Here is an 18,642-nt window from a genome sequence, read left to right on the forward strand (position 1 = left end):
GAGCTGGGCTTGTGCTTCTGCAATCAATCAAATAATCACACTTTACCAGATAGTTCAAAAGACCGTTATCAATGCTCACCTTACTCACAAAGTTTTACAGTTCTCTTTACAGCCTTGCCAGGAGGCAATTTTGGTACTTCGGTAACCACCTGGAATTATAGGCCCAGCTGTCAATGACCTAACAGCCCATTCATTCTACTATGATGAGATATGTCAGTCAAGTTTTCCACTGCACATGGAGTGAGAGGAGACTGGAGTGGGACTGTCCAAGCCAGCCCATCATGGGACTATTTCTTGCACGCTCACTAATAGAAGGTTCTCAACTCTCGGTGGACCATGAATACAATTACATTAATTCGGATGGCAAAAATTGTCTCTATTGTTTTGTTAACTTCTATTGAAAATTTAGCAATTCATTCCATTTTATTTTTTTTAACCTTAAAATATTGTTCTAGAAATTTCAGAAAATGAAGTGTTATCTTCTACCTCATTTTATTTTCATTCTCTTTTATGTTCTTTCTTCTTCTCTCTTCATTTTTTAATCATATAATTTCAGCCAAACTGAGGGAACCCAGCCAGTTATGAATTCAGTTCTTTTCTGCACTCTCTAAGACAACTGAAATTCCAAAGCTTCAGAGTCATGTTCGCTTTTTAAAAACTTTCAGCATAAAGGCTCTTGTTGCTCAATTCAGATAAGGACATTATACTGTGGAATGGTCTTTGACTAAACTCTATCCAAATATTGATCAACACATGATTATAAATAGGATGTACTGGAATGCATTGTAGATATTTGCATCATCAATGTGATAACATGTGGTTGAACTGTTGGGTAGAAAAAGACTTCTGAGCATGGAATTACTATAGCTGCTGGTTACAATGTACAAGAATCTGCAGAGAAAATTGTGATTATGCATTGTGGAGGGACATGTTTTTGTTTTTGTTTTTTTTATAAATTTATTTATTTATTTTTGGCTGTGTTGGGTCTTTGTTTCTGTGCGAGGGTTTTCTCTAGTTGTGGCAAGCGGGGGCCACTCTTCATCGCGGTGCGTGGGCCTCTCACTGTCGCGGCCTCTCTTGCTGCAGAGCACAGGCTCCAGACTTGCAGGCTCAGTAGTTGTGGCTCACGGGCCCAGTTGCTCTGCGGCATGTGGGATCTTCCCGGACCAGGGCTCGAACCCGTGTCCGCTGCATTGGCAGGCAGACTCTCAACCACTGAGCCACCAGGGAAGCCCGGGACATGTTTTAAAGACACTGCACAACATGTACTATTGTGCTAAAAATCATTCTGAGAAGAGGTATTCTCCAGGCTCCCCCAAAGAATCCATGGAACAAAAGAGATTAAGAATTCCTGCTCTGAATCACACATAGTGGTTTGTCCTGTGCTCTTCTTTGGTGAGATGATGGAAGGGCTGGTGAAGCCATACCTGGAGCGGGGTTATCATTATGGACACGTGACCAGTGCAGTTACACAGGAGCATGGGCTCATGCTCTGCAATCACCATCTGGAAATTGGGAATTTTGGTTTTGCAAATGAAGTTCATTCGGAAGATGAAGCACGAACCAAGGACTTGGAGTCTTGACTCATGCGGAGTCCATTCTATACCCTACCTTTACCTTCCTGACTCCCTGAGACAGGTTCTTGTCCATCCAGTCTCCCACCTTGTCCTGCTTTTTGAACAAGAGGTACCACATTTTATTTATTTTTTACATTAAAATTTATTTATTTATTTTTATTGACGTATAGTTGATTTACAATGTTGTGTTAATTATGCTGTACAGCACACTGATTCAGTTATACATAGGTATACATTCTTTTTTTATATTCTTTTTCACTACAGTTTATCATAGGATATTGAATATAGCTCTCTGTGTTGTACAGTAGGACCTTGTTGTTTACCCATCTATATATAAAAGCTTACATCTGCTAATCCCAACATCCCAGTCCACCCCTCCCCCAAACCCCTCCCCCTTGGTAGCCACCAGTCTGTTCTCTATGTCTGTGATTCTGCTTCTATTTCATAGATAGGTTTATTTGTGTCATATTATAGATTCCACATATAAGCGATATCATATGGTATGTGTCTTTCTATTTCTGACCTACTTCACTTAGTCTGATAGTCTCTAGTTGCATCCATGTTGCTGCAAATGGTATTATTTCATACTTTTTTATGGCTGAGTAGTATTCCATTGTGTATATGTAAGAGGAACCACATTTTAAATAAATGTTTCATTGTAGAATAGCTTTTATTTACAGAAAATTTGTAAAGATGGTACAGAGAGATCCCATATATCCACTATTGAGTTAATTAGTAGTGGACTTGGGATTTGAACCCAAATATATGAGGTCCCAATACTCACAGTCATATAAATTTATAGAACCATCACTTTCTTCCTGGCCAAGGGCATTGGGAGGGTATGTTGTAGACCATCTAGTTACCATTGAGGTTCCTGTAACTCAGCTTCCTCCTCCACCTAAATCACCTAACACCACTCTCTCTTCTTCCATTCCTGCCTTTGTAAGTTTTGCTTTGTGTTGTTTTCCATAGTTACCTTCATAGCAGCACAGGATTTCAATATATGCAGTGGCCAGGTCCCTAAAAACATGATTAGCAGAGCTTGGACCTAAAGGTGAGTGTTGAATTCTCTAATCCCACTGTTTTGGAAATTCAGAAATCTCCAGTATCCCTCAGAGAAGGAATATGGTAAGTCACTTAAAAGCAGGGACAGAGACTGTTCTAGTTCTGGGTGAACATTTATAGAAATGATCCAGCAGGTTCCTGCTACCATCTAACTCTTCCAATCAAACTGCCTTTCTCTGGCAGGAAATTCTCCTTTTCCAGCTCTCCTAAGTGTTGAAACAATCATTTGTTTTATTACCTATTGCAGTAATGTTGGCCATCAGTCTCATATTTGTGACTAGTTGACATCTGTTCCAATTAAAAAATTAAATCCATACTCATGAGAGTCTATAACTTCTCTTGAGCTCCCACCAATCATCAGCAGTAAGAAGCATGAAAAAGACTGTCCACAGAAGCCTACCAGCCCTGCCTGGCCTGTCCCCCTCAAGCCTGCAGTACACCCCCTCCCACCATGTGTCACTGCCACAGGAAGAGAACAGTAATTAAACAATATGATTAAAGCTCAGTTTGGCACTCATTCTGCATCCAGGATAGAAGAATAGACATTAATCATGTTCTAGCTCTAGATTTGTTGGAGAAGAGGTAAAAAGCAACCGTAAGTATAGCAGTGGAAAGTGTTCTGCTAGGATAACCATCCATTTTTCACCTGTTACTATGGTTGGGTAAGGCTGACCTCTCTCACAGTTAGAAAAACAGCAAAAGAGCTCAAGATGTGAATTTGAGCATTTCTTCTTGCGGGTTTGCTTTGAACTCTTTCTGGCATTTCATTATCCCCCAGGGCTCTGAAATATCTTGTGTTTCTTGAAGCTGCACTGAATCTGGAATCCATTACATTTTCTTCTTCTTTTGGTTTGGTGGAAAATCATTTAATAACAGGTAGGATTCAAAATTAAAACCATGTTCACTAAGTCTGAAACACCAGAGAAAAGCAAAGGTATATAATCGAGGGAAGCTATTTTGATTAAATACCTTTCTCAAAATCATCCAATTTTTCTTTTCCCTTTTAAATGTTTCCAAATTACTTCTTTTCCATCCTTTATACATATCTTGCTGGGAGAGACATGGCTGAGGTCAAACGAATGATGTGACTTCTGGGAAAGAAAAGGAGACATACAACATGGAAACTACACTTGGCAACCTTGGAGTGAGAATCAGAAGTCCCCAAAACCGAGTTCTTCAGGAGAAAATGTTTGCTTTGGTGTGCTAGGATAGGATACGTGTGGCTAGACCTTGCAGCTGAAACCACCTTAGATCCTATTTTATCTTTAGTTCAGTTAGAGAATAGTATAAAGCCACAAATATCATTTAATAATAAGGGAAAATCTTTATATTACTCTTCCCCTATGGTTTCTGTCTTTTCAGAAGTTCAAACACATATTCAGAACATAAAAATAATCTTCTCCGTGAGTTGTGTTAACCTAGAGTTTGCTGATATTAAAACAGATGCCTAGTTTTATGTGTGGAGCAAAGATTTGTTTGTTTGTTTCCAATTTTCTTCTTGAAAATGTCCCAAAAGTGGCAAGAAAAATGAGATAAAGAGTGTTAAGATGAAATTCAAAATCCATCATTGATGAAACTAGATAAAATTGGTAATTCTGAAACACATTGTAAGAAGTGCTGCCAGATTCAGTGAAGATCAAAGAGAAGTAAAAAGTGTGACTGGGTGAGGATCCCCGTGGCATGAAGTTTTGAGAAGCATGAAAGTAGATATGAATGAAGAATCACCCGGTAAATCAAATAACCCCAAAGCCATCAGCAAAGGTGGCAGGTGAAAGAAAAGAGACAGGCCTTCTCTGGTGAGGAGACCAGCATCAGCTCATCTCAGTGAGCTGGGAAGGAGCAAAGGCCACAGTAACTCACAAATATAACCTTGAATTACGAGGAGAATTCTCACTAGCTTATGACATGGCCTTTGCTACTTATTAATTAAATTTCATAGAATAGCTGTTTAAGAATAATTACGTCAATCAAATCTGGGTGATGATGATTATTTATATTATGAATCTCACAGTAATACATATAGCTCATACTATGTGCGAGGCAACATCCTAGGCATGTTACCTATATTTAACCCTCACAACAACCCTACAAGTTAGGTATTCCTATTATCCCCATTGGAGAGATGAGGAAACTGAAGCACAGAGAGGTTAAATAACATCGTGGGTTTGAGTAAGTTTCCCAGGGTCAGATAACTAGAAAGGGGTAGTCAGCATGTGGACCCAGACAATCTAGCCCTAGAGGCCACACTCTTAACTACACAAGCACATCTCCAGTGTTCTGGTCTCAGTATCCCATCACGCTTTAAGAGTTACTGAGGATGTCAAAGAGCTTTTATTTTTGTAATTCATTTAAAATTAACAATAATAAGCCCATTATATTTTAATATGAATTTTAATGCAATATAACTATAGTTTGCAAACCAAAAAAAGAAAAAATGTGTGAGAAGAGGGCATTGTTTTACATTTTTTTAATCTTTTTTTTTTAATTGGAGTATAATTGCTTTACAATGTTGTGTTAGTTTCTGCTGTACAATGACATGAATCTTTTAATGTCTGGATTAAGAGAAAAAAGCTGGATTCTAATATCTGCTTCCACATTTAATCTGGTGAGATATGTTGCTTTAGCTGGCATATATGAAGAAAATCTGGCTTTACACAATATGTAGTTGGAAAAGGAGCAGTATTTTAATATAAGCTTTTTCAAGTAATTGTGGATATTCTTATTTAATACTAAAAAAAACTTGAAAAGTTGTAGTTTCTTAAAAGGTAGTTTCAGGGTGGAATATGAAACCACAATGAACTTTTCTTACAATCCATTGGTCTAATTTGCACTTTGAATGACTCTTTTACCCATGCATGATTTTGTAACATGATGCACTGGTCATTTGGATCATTGAGTAATACAGATCTTTTAACTGTTGACTCATTTTATTGTGCAATATTAAGAAATCATACTGTCGAAATCATTATTAAACTCATCAGAAATGTTGTTAAGTGTTGGGAAGCTGTCAAGCTCAGAATGGCACAACAAAGTTTTTCCAAACTTCCAATTTTTGCTTGAAAGTCTGAATTTTTTATTGGCAACAAATTGTCACTTATCTTCTTTCATGTGACAGTCTCACTTGATTTATTTTTGAGAAAATATCTGCCAAATGCTCAAATCTGAATAATCTTAGATTTTCTCTCAGTTATTCTTTCATGTAAAGATGGTATTCCATGAACTAATAAGAATCTGCTGTATAAAAAATAAATAAAATAAAATTCAAAAATTCAAAAAAAAGAACCCATGCCAATGCAGGGGGACACAGGGAAAAAAAAAAAAAGATGGTATTCCATGAACAAGGAGCTTATTTTCTTTGAGACAAACATCACATTTTCATACTCAGCAGAAGTGCTCCATGTGTAATTCTTATTTCATTGTGCAAAATATTTTAAAGACATGTACTTAAAAGAGAAGATTTAATAGAATTAACAATTATCTCTGCTTCATTAAAAATATTCTTACAGAAAACTAAAACTAGGAATTTTTTAAAACCATGAACTTATCAGTGTGAAAACTACAGTGACAACCAGTACATATTGATGCTGCTGCCTTAATTCCTGTTAAGGACCAACAGTTTCAGCCACCAATGCTTTCGCACCGTTGGTATAAATGTCAAAATAATGAAAAGGCAAATAAGGCTTTAGCAGTGTTATCAAAATAGTTTTGACCTTGCAGAACCCCCAAAAATGTTTTCAGGGACCACCAAGAGTCTGTAAACCACACCTTGAGAAACACTGAGACACATTATACTCCTTATAAAGTTTAAAATGAACAGGTACAGTGTATATATAAAGATATTACAAAAGAAAAGAAAACCTGTTATGAACTAAATGTTTGTGTCCCTTTGAATTTATATGCTAAAGCCCGATTCCCCAGTGTGATGATATTTAAAGAGGGCTCCTTTGGGAGGTAATTAGGTTGAGATGAGATCATGAGGGTGGAGCCTTCATGATGGGATCAGAGCCCTTATAAGAAGAGACACCAGAGAGCCACATCTCTCTCTTTGCCATGTGAGGACACAGTGAAAAGGTGGCTGTCTGCAAGGCATGAAGAGAGCTCTCACCAGAACCTGACCATGTCATCACCCTGATCTCAGAATTCCAGCCTCCAGAACTGTGAGAAAATAGGTTTCTTTTGTTTACACCCAGTCTATGGTATTTTGTTATGGCAGCTTAAGCTGACTAATACAAAAAGGAACAGAAAAAAAAGCAGATGAATCTAGACCCACCAGAATTATGCTGCTAAGCAGTAGATTAATACTATAACTAAATGTATTGTCATGAACTTAAAACAGGGAAAAACTTAAGCTATTGCCTCTATAAAACAAGAGCTCAAATCTGAGATAAAAGGGTTTAGGGAAAATATAGGAAGACCAAAAAAAAAAGAGGATGAAATAAAACTGAAGAAAAGGAAGCAAAAGAACAAAACTAATCCTAAGTCCATTCTAGAATAAAATAAAGGAAAATACAGTAAAACATGGGGAACACAGAACTGAGAAAAGGTAATCAAACAAAATTAACATGGAGACAAAGTTTAAAAAGTTTGATTCCCTCAAAGAAGAAAACCAATGTGGTGAAAGAAAAAAAAATGTTTAAAGATATATTTAAAGAAAAATTTCCCCAAATAAAAGAATATGTTTCCACAGATTGAAGGCATACACTATATCCCAGTAAACACTGGAATAGAAAGTCAACATTGCATTTAAGAGTACTGAGGACAAGTTATCTATCTTTGCAATAGAGAAGCTTTAGGAAGCCAAGAAAAAAACATCCCATCACCATTAAAGAAAAAATCTGGTTGTCCACACATCATCTTCTCATTCCACATCAGGTGTAGAAGAGAATCAGTGCAAGAAGGCATTTGAGTACTCTCTACAAAGTCCTCAAGGAAAGAAAGCATTAAACACAAATTTTATACCAAGACACACTGCCATCCAAGGGTAAAGGTAACAAAAATTCTGGACATGTTAGGACTCAGGAATAAAGTTCTCATTAGCTCTTCTCAAAGAAATTTCTTGATTAAAAATATCCTTGAGTAAATAATATATTTGAAGGGAAAAATAATAGGAAAATGATTCAAGTTGAGCTTTAAATATGCTGAACTACAGGACTTTGTCAAAGACAAATTATGGGTGTAGAACAATCTGCACATAATAAACCTCAACAATACAGAATTAAAATGATTAGATAGAAGCCAAGAGAGGAAGTTGGAGACAAGGTGAGATGGAGGTTTTACAAATATGCTGCTTTCCAATTAATTTATAGTTTGTGCTCAAAAAAGAGTATTTAAAAACCAATAAGTCAAGTAATAGAGACAAAAGTGTATGTTTAAAGATATAAAGGTGAAAACTGAGGAAAATAAAATATTCAATTAAAATTAGATGATTTTGAAGGAGGGGAGGGAAAGGAGGAAGAACCAAATATTGACAAATTTCATTATCATTCAAATTAAGGAATAAAAAATTATGTGTAACAAAATAGATGATTAAGTGTGTTAGATATTATATTAAAGAGAGCAACCACTAGAATGGAAAATAAAAACCTATCACAAAAAGTTACAAAAATAAAGAATCAAACTGATATACTATATACCTGATAGCATTTCAAATCAGTAGGAAGGAACTGGATTTAGACTTGTGGGTCAACTAGTAGCCATATAGGAAAAAGTTAAAACGAATCCCTACCTCATATCTTACAAAGAAATGAAATCTAATACCAAAAAAATTTACGTATAAAAAATAATAGTGCTAAAAACAGCTTGGGAAACTTTTTTCTTATTATTTTGGCTCAGGATGACCCTGCAGGGAAAATGCCAGGTGAATTAATACATTGACATCACCCTCTTCCAACCTCCAATCTCTGGCCAGTGTTCCCGATTAGCTAAAACCAGATGCTGCCAGAGGGCAAGTGAGCAGATGGAGGCAATCCTGCAATACAGAGGATGTTGGAGAGCGGCTAGGAGAGGAAATGGTCTTGGACAAAGGCACCAAGAATACATAATCGGGAAAGGATACTCTCTTCAACAGATGGTTTTGGTTAAACTCTATATCCACAGGCAAAAGAATGAAATCAAACCCTTACCTTACACCATACACAAAAATCAATTTGAAATAGATTAAAGACTTTAAATGTAAGACCCGAAACTGTAAAACTGCTAGAAGAAAACATAGGGAAAAAGGTTCATGATTTCAATTTTGGCAATGATTTCATGAATATGAAACTTAAAGCACAGGCGACAAAAACAAAAATAAACCAGTAGGACTACATCAAACTAAAAAGCTTGTGTGCAGCAAAGTAAATTATCAACAACGTGAAAAGGCAACCTACAGACTGGAAGAAAATATTTGCAAACCATATAACTGAAAAGGGCTTAATCTGCATAATATATAAGAAAATCCTGCAACTTGGTGGAGATACTTAAAAATCATTTTTCCAAATCCTGTCTCAGATGGATGGATGGAGGTTTCCAGGTGATTCTGTTTTTCTTTTTCTCTCATGATTCTTTTCTTCGTTTTCCATCTTTTTCTTCCCCTTCTTCTCCTCCTCTTCCTCCTCCTCCTCCTTCTTCTTCTCCTTCTCCTTTTCTCCTTCTTCTTCTTTTTCTTCGCATTCATCACTAGGGCACCAAGAGCTAAGTTTTAAGCCCACATTTAGTCAAGTGTTCAAAAGATTTTTGGCATTGAACTTATCTTATTCAGCAATTTTCATTTTCCCTTTTTTTTTTTCGGTACGTGGGCCTCTCACCACTGTGGCCTCTCCCGTTGTGGAGCACAGGCTCTGGATGCACAGGCTCAGCAGCCATGGCTCACAGGCCCAGCCGCTCTGTGGCATGTGGGATCTTCCCGGACCGGGGCACGAACCCATGTCCCCTGCATTGGCAGGCGGACTCTCAACCACTGCGCAACCAGGGAAGCCCTTCCCTTTTTTATTCATATATATTTGTATGTGGTATAGTGTGTACCTCTGTAAGATACTTGAAAACATTCTGGGAAAGGAGTGGTATATAAACAAATAAACATGAAAAGTGATATCCATTTTGTACATTTGTCTCTAAACCAGTCAGCATGAACTCTGGAGCCAGACTGCCTGGGTTCGAATCTTAGCCCTGCCACTTAGGATCTGTGAGACCTTTATTACGATATGTAAGTTTCCTGGGTGTCGGTTTCCTCTTTTGTAGAATGGGAGTAAATAAATGTTAGTGTTTCCCATAAGGTCACAGTGGGGATTAAATTAGTTGCTATGTGTTACACAGAACTGTGTCTAGCACTTACAATATGTATAATAACTAATACAATACTACTTATGGTTAACGTCGAACTTCCATATTATACTCTGTAGTACAGGGCTTGGGTTTAGAAATGATGACCAAGGAATCACAGTTTGGGAAGAGCAGAGGGTTGGTGTAGAATAAGAAATGATCTGCAGTTCAAAGCTACTTTGGACATTAACTAGCACGGCTCATTATTTTAATTGTGGGAAACCAAAGCCTGAGATCCCAAAAGGTTACTTGCTTGCCTAGGCCACCCTCTCTTCTTCTAGGTGGCAGGGTAAGCCGCCCATATGAGTGAGTGGCCCCAGGCATATAAGCAGCAGACTTGCTATCATAAGAAGCCGGAGTCTAGCCTGATGGAAAGAATGCTGGATTCCAGCCCTGACCCCATCACTGGCCCAGGGATTGTGGGCAAGTCACTGGACTTCTCTAGATCCCCATCTACGAAAAAAGCAGTAAACCATCTTCAAGACCTTTCATTATTCTCACAACTTGTAATTCCAGTCACTACTGTTCGCTTTGGGCTCATGTCTATGACTAAACTGGAAATATTTGCAATTTGGTAGAAACAGAGCTTCAACCAGGCTTTGACCCTCCTCTGTACTCTTGCCCAATCTTTCCCGTGAAGAAATCTCTTTGAAGTTATTTTGACTCTGTTGAGTAAGGAATCAGTCGTTCTGATCCCCAGACTTTGATCCCCGCACAGACCAGATAGTTTAAACAGATGAAATCTTTGTCCCACAGTCACTGACCATGCTTGAGTGCAGACAGCAAAGCCTGCTGCCCCACCAGACAATCCTCAGCTGCTTAGTGAAACTCGTGGTGAACCTAGGCAAGGTGGTCCACGTCCACAGTCATCTTACTCTAAGACCAAGTCATTCATTCATTCAGAAGGTATTTATGGGTCCCATCTAAGAGGCAAGCATTGCAGGAGGCACTTAGGAAATTTACAATTCATAGGGGAATAGACAGCCATTATCTGTAGAGTCATGCCAATGAAAGGACAATTACAACGATGATAAGTGCTAGGAAGAAAATACACACGGTGCTACGCAACTAGAGTACCGTGTGGGACTTCTGACTCCTTCAAAGGCTAAAGAAGTATTCTCTATGTCATAGGTGACAGGTTTAAGACTAGGGGACTGTGGTCAGGTAGTGGCACTGTTCCAGGCAGTGTGAACGACATTGCAAAGGCCATCGGTGTGGGTATATGAGGAACCAGAGGACAACCAGGATACTGAGGCCCAGAGGACTGTAAGTCAGCTCATTGTGGGTTTATTTAAGGATAACCCTATGAAGCAGTTTTCTCAGTTACAGTAATACCCAAGTCTCCCTCTACTCCTCTTCCTGCATCTTATCCAGCACATGCAAGCAGCCACATGGTCTTGGTTCCGTCTCTCTTACTTTGAAATGTATGAAGCACTTGCCAGAAAACTTAACCAAAGGTTATCCATGACAGTCCTTTCCAAATTCTCTTCCATTTCCTACGAAAAATCTACTTTGATGATGCAGTTACCATCATCATTAACCTAGGATAACACAATCATACTGACACGCATTTCCACAAATTGTTTTATTCCAGGTGCATATTTTCTAGTAGAAATGACTTGTGTATTACCTTCTGTTAGTGAAATATCTCACACCATATTGTGTCTTCTGGGAAGAATTTTCATCAGGGAAACCAATATTGTGTTTGTATTTTTTTCCTTAAAATCAAAGAATTAAAGAGCAAGAGAAATAATTCGTATATGAATCATATATGAATATGATTATACATACATATTGTACATGTGAATATACATAGGTATGAAATGTATATGAATATATATTTATACATGTATATGAAAGGCAGTACATGTTTATTAGCAAACAAGAGGAAAATTTTGGAAGGAACAATCATTCCCAAATCACGTCAACATGAGAAATTTGCTCTTGACACGATGATGTATTGAGACTATGACTTCCTTTCTTCTCTGTTATAAACATATTTTCTTAGATTATGAAATGAAGTTATAGAAGAGAAAGCCACTAAATAAAGCCAGAGTCGTGGGATCTCCCTTGGAAATAACAATCTGGTTGTAAATATCAGCATGCTCTTTTAAAATTGGGAAATCAAAGATAATGAGGAAGAGATAATACTATAGAACAGGAGGGCCATCTCAGATTGATTTGTGCAAAAATGCTGATGGAAGATCGACACAATAGGTCCTGAAGATTGTATGTTTTTCTTTTCCCCCAGCCTCACCGCATCGCTTGCAGGATCTTAGTTCCCCAACCAGGGATCGAACCCAGGCCCCAGCAATGAAAGCACCAAGTCCTGACCACTGGACTGCCAGGGAACTTCCTCCAAATTGTATGGTTTTAAAAATTGAACCGTGATTATGATACAGTGGTCTCCATATTTAATGAAGTCATGAATATTAGTATTCTATCATTCAAGATTCATTAGAGTAAATGGTATGTTTGACTAAATGGCAGTGCATGAAATGACACATTTATAATAATGAGTGAGAAACAATCAATGATCCCATTGTTAAGATCCAACTGTGCTCAGTACAGTTTCAGTACTATTTTTTCTGTATAGTCTATTTATTTGGATAATAACACTAGACGCTAGAGTCCTTAATTCATAATGGATTTTGCATTACCCCTATTGAACTTCTTGGATGAGAAATGAAACATTTTAAGGAAAAATGAAAAGAATGGTGTGTTATAGACACCTATAGCACCAACAATTTAGAGATAATCTTTGCCGTGTTATGGAAGATGCCCTTTGTACAAAGAAAATTGGGAAGATGCCATCTGTACAAAGAACTGTCAGTCTAGCTATGCGTAAAAGTGGGAGAAATCATTTCATCTCTCTAGGTCTCAAAAAACTTTAACGCCACATGGTATTAAAATAAGTAATATGTAAATGTGCCCAAAACATTTGGAAGATCTTTCTTCTCAATCTTCCATCCTTGAGAAATAAAGCCTTTGAAGTCGGCTCCAAGGTGTAATTTACTTTACCAGGACGAAAGGTGCTGGACTGATAGAAGTGCAGGAGGAGAAAGCCAGGCTACAGAAATATCTTTGTGACTTACCTGACTGGAAGATGCCCTGTGCCAGGCCCTGAGCTAAGGGTCTTTACTCACTTGAGAAGCTGGAGAAGACATGCAGACTCAGGAGTCAGACCACCTCCCTAGAATGGTGACATTTAGCAAATATCTCTCTAAACTTAACTTCCCTCAACTATAAAATAAGAATAATCGTAGCTCCCTCTACATATGGGTTTTGTGAGGCACAGCTTTAGAAAATGAGAGTAAAAAGCTTAAATCCTGATACATGGTAAGCACTCAATAGATGTTCACTTCTCTTTTGATCTCATTTAAATCTCACGCGATTCAGGCTCAGGGTTCAGATTCCTGATGTGCATAGAAGGAGAGGAGGACTGAAGTGTATTTTCTGACTGGACCAAGAAAATACATTTGGGTGCCAGGGAAGGGATCAAAAAGAACCATCAGAACTGTGCAGGGCAAGTTAAGCATTTTTGTTTTGTGAAAAGGGGCCGTATTGGTGACAAGCCATCTTGGGGGCTTGCTGGTGGCACAAGTGTTGAAAGTAAGGTCACGAGAAGCCACTGGTGGCTGGAGCATCAACAGCTTCACAGACAGAGCCACTGGGTCCTCAGCTGTTAGCACAAGGCACTTGGATCTGTTGGAAAAGCTTGGGACTCAATCTGGGAGACCCAAAGTCCAAGTGGTTGGACTGTGGCAGGTGGAAGTGACTTGGGAGTTTCCTTGGAGCATGTAGGTATCTCCTAGGTTTGGGGATCGAGTGCCCTGAGCTCAGTCCCAAGTCTGCTTCCTAGTAATTGTGGGCTTCGGCCAACTTCCTGAAGCATTTTCAAAATCAACTCTTTGTCCATAATAAGGGAATAATAATTCTGACCACAGGGGGTTCTGTGAGAATTAAATGAAATGATGCAAAGTGCCTTGCACCTTGTATATGCTCAAAAGTATAAGACATTATTTGAGTTCCTTCAAAATGCTCTTCTCTCTTTAAACTCCACACTCAGCTCTTGGTGGAGTTCATGGAGCTACCAGTGGACAGGGTTGAGCCTGAAGGAAATAACTTGCTAATCACCATCTGGCACCTGACTCTTACTCCAGCAACGTGTTCAGGAAGAACCTACAAATGTGCGTTCCTGTGTTTTCCTTTCCTAGGATATTCTTAGCCTAAGAAGGAAAGCCTAGAATATATTACTTCGTATCCCAGGTCCTAATGCTTAAATATTTCCTAAGACAGCCACCAAAGACAGCCACCAACTGAGACTAGCTATATTACAGTGTCAGATGGATTTGCCTAAAAACAAAGAGAAACTTTAGCACCACTAAAACTATTAAGTTGAAAGGCATTGCAAGGCTTATTAATTTTGCAGAGGAAAGGCGAAAGAAAAAGTTTCCCAAGTCCTCTAAAGGTAGCGCATTGTGGAGAAAAAAGATCTTCCTCTACAGTGAAGCCAAAGAATCTGATTCTTCAGTGTGGCACAGAGCACACACTTACAAGAAAAAGTGAGGCACAACGAGTCATATGGAGCTGCAGACACAGAAGCGTACCACAGTCCCTGAGTTATTGGCAGATCCCAAAATCTGGCCTTCAAAGGCTTCCTTTTATGGGATGTGGAGATTTTAGTTGAATCATACTGAGATGCCTGGAAAAAACCAATTCCCAATGAAAAACACAAGGGGCTCCATGAGGGCATTAGCTTAGACCATGGTTGGCCAGGAAAACTTGGCTTTAAGAGTTGGCTAATGTTGTCACACCCAGAAGGGGCCATCCTGCCTGTTTAAAATTTTCTTACTTTTTTAGTTCTCAAACTGCTTTTCTCTCACAACCTCATTTCCCTCAGCAGACAACCAAAACCAGTGATTACCAGACACCAATGCAATAAAAGGAAACACTTAAAATAGAGAAATGGAAGATGGAAAAGGACAACTACAGGGAGATTTTCATCTCCTTGAAAGGACAACTACAGGGGAATTTCATCTCCTTGAAATGCATGTGTATTAAAGAACCATGTTAATTTTATTTCACAAGGAAATTCAAAACATTTAAATGAAAATATACTTCAAAGAACTGTCTGCTCTGGCCTGGATAACCCAACTACAACTCTGGCTGGCCAAGAGAAACCAAGCCTAGACAAAGAGCACAGGGGCAGGAGGAGGAAAGGTGTTGAATTTGGAGTAGAGCAAGGGCTACTCTACTTCAAGATCAAGCCCTGCTCTGCTCCTCTGAGCCATGAGCCCTGAAGCACGATTCGATGTTATTACCTGCTTTATTGTTATGGGTTGAATTGTGCCCACCCCCCAAATTCGTATGTTGAAATCCTCATCCCCAGTATCTCAGAATATATTGTGACCTTATTGGAAAGGTCACATGTGACCTTATTTGGAAATAGGGTCATTGCAGATGTAATTAATTAAAATGAAGCCCTAATCCAATATGACTGGTGTCCTTATTAAAGGGGGACATTTGGAGACAGACAGGTAGACACACACACATACACACAAAGGAAAAAAGCCACGTGAACATGAAGACACAGAAAAAAGTGATGGAGCAGTAGTCAAGGAATGCCAAAGATTGCCAGCAAACAACCAGAAGTTAGAGGAGAGGCACGGAACAGATTTCTGCTCACAGAAAACTATTGACAAGATAATTACCCAAAGGCACCTTTCTTGGCTGATGGGTTATAAAAAGGTACCTCTCGCTCTGAAATGACATCTCTCCTGGTGCCAAGGAACACGCTCTGCTAGGGGAACACAGCCTGGTTGTCAGTGCTGCCCCCTGGTCCTCTCTATCACAAGCTCCATTCTGTGTGCTCTCACCCTCAGAATCTCATACACCACGCAAACGGAGCAAACATGATGATCAGGTAGTTTGGTGGTGGATCACTGCAAGTCATACACATATTCATTGGTCTGAAAAAGTATTAAATGTTAAACTTCATATATAAACCAAAGCACTAAACATAATTGGTAATAACTGACTTTTTATATGATCTTGATGAGTTACTGAGCTTCTTAGGGTGATTCACAAAGATTTAGCATCCTGATAACTTAAGGGAGAAAAAAGACCTAATAACCAAGAGAAAATGATTAAAACTTGATGATCAGAAAATAACTTCAGTTGAGATTTGAGAAGATGGCGGAAGAGTAAGACGCAGAGATCACCTTCCTCCCCACAGATACACCAGAAATACATCTACACGTGGAACAGCTCCTACAGAACACCTACTGAACACTAGCAGAAGACCTCAGACCTCCCAAAAGGCAAGAAACTCCCCACGTACCTGGGTAGGGCAAAAGAAAAAAGAAAAAACAGAGACAAAAGGATAGGGACGGCACCTGCACCAGTGGGAGGGAGCTGTGAAGGAGGAAAGGTTTCTATACACTAGGAGCCCCTTCGTGGGCAGAGACTGTGGGTGGCGGAGGGGGAAAGCTTCAGAGCCGCAGAGGAGAGCACAGCCACAGGGGTGTGGAGGGCAAAGCGGGGAGATTCACGCACAGAGGATCGGTGCCGACTGGCACTCACCAGCCCGAGAGGCTTGTCTGCTCACCCGCCGGGGCGGGCGGGGCTGCGAGCTGAGGCTCGGGCTTCGGTCTGAGCGCAGGGAGAGGACTGGCGGCGTGAACACAGCCTGCAGGGGGTTAGTGCGCCACGGCTAGCCAGGAGGGAGTCCGGGGAAAAGTCTGGACCTGCTGAAGAGGCAAGAGACTTTTTCTTCCCTCTTCGTTTCCTGGTGCGCGAGGAGAGGGGATCCAGAGCGCTGCTTAAAGGAGCTCCAGAGACGGGCGCGAGCTGCGGCCATCAGCGCAGACCCCAGAGACGGACATGAGACGCTAAGGCTGCTGCTGCCGCCACCAAGAAGCCTGTGTGCGAGCACAGGTTACCATCCACACCTCCCTTCCGGGGAGCCTGTGCAGCCCGCCACTGCCAGGGTCTCGGGATCCAGGGACAACTCCCCCGGAAGAACGCTCGGCACGCATCAGGCTGGTGCAAAGTCATGCTGGCCTCTGCCGCCGCAGGCTCGTCCCACATCCGTGCCCCTCCCTCCCCGCGGCCTGAGTGAGCCAGAGCCCCCGAATCAGCGACTCCTTTAACCCCGTCCTGTCTGAGCGAAGAACAAACGCCCTCCAGCGACCTACACGCAGAGGCGGGGCCAAACCCAAAGCTGAACCCCGGGAGCTGTGCGAACAAAGAAGAAAAAGGGAAATCTCTCCCAGCAGCCTCAGAAGCAGCGGATTAAACCTCCACAATCAACTTGATGTACCCTGCATCTATGCAATACATGAATAGACAACAAATCATCCCAAATTGAGGAGGTGGGCTTTGAGAGCAAGATATATTATCTTTTCCCCTTTTCCTCTTTTTGTGAGTGTGTATGTGTATGCTTCTGTGTGAGATTTTGTCTGTATAGCTTTGCTTCCACCATTTGTACTAGGGTTCTGCCTGTCCATTTTTTTATTTTTTTTTTTTACTTTTAAAAACTTTTTTTGTAATAATTATTTTTTATTTTAATAACTTTATTTTATTTTATCCTACTTTATTTTACCATCTTTCTTTCTTTCTACTTTTTCTCCCTTTTATTCTGGGCCATGTGGATGAAAGGCTCTTGGTGCTGCAGCCAGGAGGCAGTGCTGTGCCTCTGAGGTGGGAGAGCCAACTTCAGGACACTGGTCCACAAGAGACCTTCCAGCTCTACGTAATATCAAAGAGCGAAAATCTCCCAGAGATCTCCATCTCAACGCCAAGACCCAGCTCCACTAAATGACCAAGAGGCTACAGTGCTGGATACCCTATGCCAAACAACTAGCAAGACAGGAACACAACCCCACCCATTAGCAGAAAGGCTGCCTAAAATCATAATAAGGCCACACACACCACCAGACGTGGACCTGCCCACCAGAAAGACAAGATCCAGCCTCATCCACCAGAAAACAGGCACTAGTCCCCTCCACCAGGAAGCCTACACAACCCACTGAACCAACCTTAGCCACTGGGGACAGACACCAAAAAAAACGGGAACTACAAACCTGCAGCCTGCAAAAAGGAGACCCCAAACACAGTAAAATAAGCAAAATAAGTAGACAGAAAAACACACAGCAGACGAAGGAGCAAGGTAAAAACCCACCAGATCTAACAAATGAAGAGGAAATAGGCAGTGTAGCTGAAAAAGAATTCAGAATAATGATAGTAAAGATGATCCAAAATCTTGGAAATAGAGAAAATGCAAGAAACATTTAACAAAGACATAGAAGAACTAAAGAGGAAACAAGCAATGATGAACAACACAATAAGTGAAATTAAAAATACTCTAGAAGGGGTCAATAGCACAATAACTGAGGCAGAAGAACGGAGAAGTGACCTGGAAGATAAAATAGTGGAAATAACTACTGCAGAGCAGAATAAAGAAAAAAGAATGAAAAGAACTGACGACAGTCTCAGAGACCTCTGGGACAACATTAAACGCACCAACATTCGAATTATAGGGGTTCCAGAAGAAGAAGAGAAAAAGAAAGGGACAGAGAAAATATTTGAAGAGATTATAGTTGAAAACCTCCCTAATATGGGAAAGGAAATAGTTAATCAAGTCCAGGAAGCACAGAGAGTCCCATACAGGATAAATCCAAGGAGAAACATGCCAAGA

The sequence above is a fragment of the Stenella coeruleoalba genome (assembly GCF_951394435.1).
Source record: "Stenella coeruleoalba genome assembly, chromosome: 6".
NCBI lineage: Eukaryota > Metazoa > Chordata > Mammalia > Artiodactyla > Delphinidae > Stenella > Stenella coeruleoalba.